General features: G+C 35.6%; 1 non-coding gene across 1 annotated transcript; it reads right to left on the bottom strand.

Annotated features, from left to right (window-relative positions):
• Window positions 1-2,499: 2,499 nt before the first annotated feature.
• Window positions 2,500-2,602, bottom strand: LOC121141002. The gene has a single exon (XR_005877964.1). It is a non-coding gene; the product is annotated as a U6 spliceosomal RNA (small nuclear RNA).
• Window positions 2,603-3,489: the final 887 nt, after the last annotated feature.

The following is a 3,489-nucleotide window of genomic DNA, read 5'->3' as shown; positions in this document are numbered from 1 at the left end:
GTGGTAGGTTTATTCCCATTTTTCTGAGGAATCTCCATACTGATTTTCAAAGTGGCTGAACCAGTTGACACTCCCACCAGCAATGGAGGAGTGTCCCCCTTTCACCACATCCTCTCCAGCATAAATTGTCATTGGTGTTTTTGATTTTAGCCATTCTGACAGGAGTAAGATGGTATCTCAGAGTTGTTTTGATTTGCATTTCTTGGATGGCTAAGGATGTTGAGCACTTTCTCAAGTGCCTCTCAGCCATTTTAGACTCCTCTATTGAAAACTCTCTATTTAGTTCTGCAGCGACTTTTTAATTGGGTCCTTTGATGTTTTGGAGACTTGCTTCTTGAGTTCTTTGTAAATTTTGGAGATCAAGCCTCTGTCAGATGTGGGATTAGTGAATATTTTTCCCATTTTGTGGGCTGCCTTTTTGTCTTGCTGACTGTGTCCTTTGCCTTACAGAAGCTTCTCAGTTTCAGGAGGTCCCATTTATTAATTGTTGATCTCACTGTCTGTGCTAGTGGTGTTATGTTCAGGAAGCTGTCTCCTGTACCAATTCGTTCAAGGGTACCACCCACTTTCTCTTCTAAGAGGTTCAGTGTGGCTGGATTTATGTTGAGATCTTTCACTGTTTGCAGATGATATGGTAGTTTACATCAATGACCCAAAGAACTCTACCAGGGAACTCTTACAGCTGATTAACACCTTCAGCAAAGTGGCAGGCTACAAGATCAACTCAAGAAAATCAGTAGCCCTACAATATACAGATGATAAAAGGGCTGAAAAAGAAATCAGAGAAACATCATCCTTTACAATTGCCACAAACAACATAAAATACCTTGGGGTAACGCTAACCAAACAAGTGAAAGACCTGTATCGCAAGAAGTTTGAATCTTTAAAGAAAGAAATTAAAGAAGCCCTCAGAAAATGTAAAGATCTCCCATGCTCTTGGATAGGTAGAATCAATGTAGTAAAAATGGCAATCCTGCCAAAAGCAATCTACAGATTCAATGCAATCCCCATTAAAATCCCAGAACAATTCTTCACAGACCTTGAAAGAACAATAATCAATTTTGTATGGAAAAACAAAAGACCCAGGATAGCCAAAACAACCCTGTTCAACAAGGCAACATCCGGAGGCATCACCATCCCTGACCTCAAGCTCTATTATAGAGCTATAGTCCTGAAAACAGCTTGGTATTGGCACAAAAATAGAAAGGTAGACCAATGGAATCGAATTGAAAACCCGGATATTAACACACACACATACGAACATCTGATCTTTGACAAAGAAGCTAAAAATATACAATGGAATAAAGAAAACATCTTCAACAAATGGTGCTGGCATAACTGGAGAATGGCATGTAGAAGAATGCGGATCGATCCATGTTTATCGCCATGTACAAAACTTAAGTCCAAATGGATCAAAGCAGCAAGTATTAAGCAGCTTGAGGAACTTACATCTAAGCTTCCAGCATCTAGTGATGGCTCTAGAAATTGGAAGGAAGCAAACAGACAAGAAAATGGAAAGAAGACAAGCCATAGGACTGAAACTACTATAGTGAACTGTTGTCAAACAGATTCATGGAGTCTTTGGGTTTTCCAGCAGTAAATTTAGAAGACATTTTCATAAATCGTTGTGAAGGTTGGGAATTAAGGGGTTGGGTATGGACTTAAATATTGACGTGTTGTTTCTTGGATGGAACTCAAGACTGTACCCTGGTTAAACTGGTAAGTCCTGACTGCAAGCTCCTCTTTCCTCATTTTCATTGTTACAGTAAAAGCAGGGGCTCTCTGGCATACTCTTATATCTGGCTTCCTTTTATCTACCTTCATAGCTAACTACTGCCTTATATTCGGTGTGTATATGTGCACATTCTGACAGTTAGTGTTTGTACGCATGACATCATATAAATCCTTTGTACTTTTACACTTTCTGTAAACTATTTTATATTGCCTAAATTAGACACATTTTTTACAACTTACTCTTTCAATCAATTTTTTCAATTCATATTTTTTCTATTTTTATACTTAAAATACCACTTAATTTGTCTTAACACATGTATGATTTTTCCACTGGCTAATTGTATTCTAACCACTGTGACTGATATTTTTAATAGTATCCCAAAATCAGTACTATAGTAATTAAATACATAACTTCCACCTATGTGTCACAATAGCTCTGATAATTGATTTTGTAAATTTTATCATGACACTGTACTCCCAATTATTCCAACTTAAAATATTTATAGTATTCTGATGAATTATTTCATCATTGGTTAATTACAGTTAATGTGTTATATTTTAGAGATACAAAGGGATCTTCAATTGGAAATCCTATCCACCAATTTAGCATTTTCCACCAAAATGCTGAGCAGAAATGCTAAGGAGAAAGCTCATAGGTCACCCCATAGTTTTCTTAGATGCAGCCTTACCAGGAGTGTTAACATCAGCCATTGCTCTCTCCTCAGGTGCCCTGGGAGCTTTCTTGGCATCACTAATACCGGGCTTATCTAAATATCAAAATTTATGATCTTGTTCATCGTTCTTGCACAGGTGCTATGCTAATCTTCTCCGCATTGTCCCAATTTTCATATACCTCTGCTGAAGAAAGCCAATCATTGGTCCACACTTTTATCATCAAATCCTTGTCACCCATGAAGACCATTGAATGCCACATCCTGTCACATACATTTGTGAAGTACTATTCCCAATTTGCTGATGATTACCAGCACTCATTCTCTTTTCTAGAATATTTTTTACAGTGCATAATTAATATTCACTTGTGTTCTGGTTTCTTTGTTGATTCTACTTTAGTTCACTGTAAGCACCATGAAATCAGCATACAATATGAGCTTAGCAGATATTGGCTGGTTGATTAATGGATACATTGTATAGTTCATGGAATATAAAATTCATCTTGTAACATGAGATTTTATCCTTCAAAACATAAATAACACATAGAGAAATAGAATACTTAGAAGCAAGTAAAATATAAAAATAAATATTTGTAGAATTTAGCATATTATCCTTCTTATTTCTGGAAGCTTAAAATTAGAAATATTAAGATGTTGCAACAAATGACTCAAACAAAATGTGACCATTTAATTATAAATTGTTATTTAAATTTTAGTATGAATAAATTTCACATTTCTTATTAATAGTGTTATTTTAATTACATGAAATCTAAAATATGTAGAAAACTGCAAAATAATCCAAACATTTATGTGCCATCACTGAGATTCAACAGATGTTAACATTTTGCCATATGTGCATCAAACCATTTTTAAAATAGGAAATGAAATATTACAGATTCAATTAAGGTCCCCAGGCCCTGTTATCTCTTTCCTTCTGACTAGAAACTCACACATCACAATGTTTGTACTTCTGCTGTATATCATGAGTCTAGAAACAGCATAAATAGGCTCTGTTTGTATGTCCTGGGTCTCCTTATTAAGAAATATACACAATCACAAAAACAAAAACAAAGGGAAAATAATG

Source organism: Mesocricetus auratus, unplaced genomic scaffold, assembly GCF_017639785.1.
Source record: "Mesocricetus auratus isolate SY011 unplaced genomic scaffold, BCM_Maur_2.0 Super-Scaffold_100006, whole genome shotgun sequence".
NCBI classification, from domain to species: domain Eukaryota; kingdom Metazoa; phylum Chordata; class Mammalia; order Rodentia; family Cricetidae; genus Mesocricetus; species Mesocricetus auratus.
This window is presented reverse-complemented; position numbering and strand designations above follow the sequence as displayed.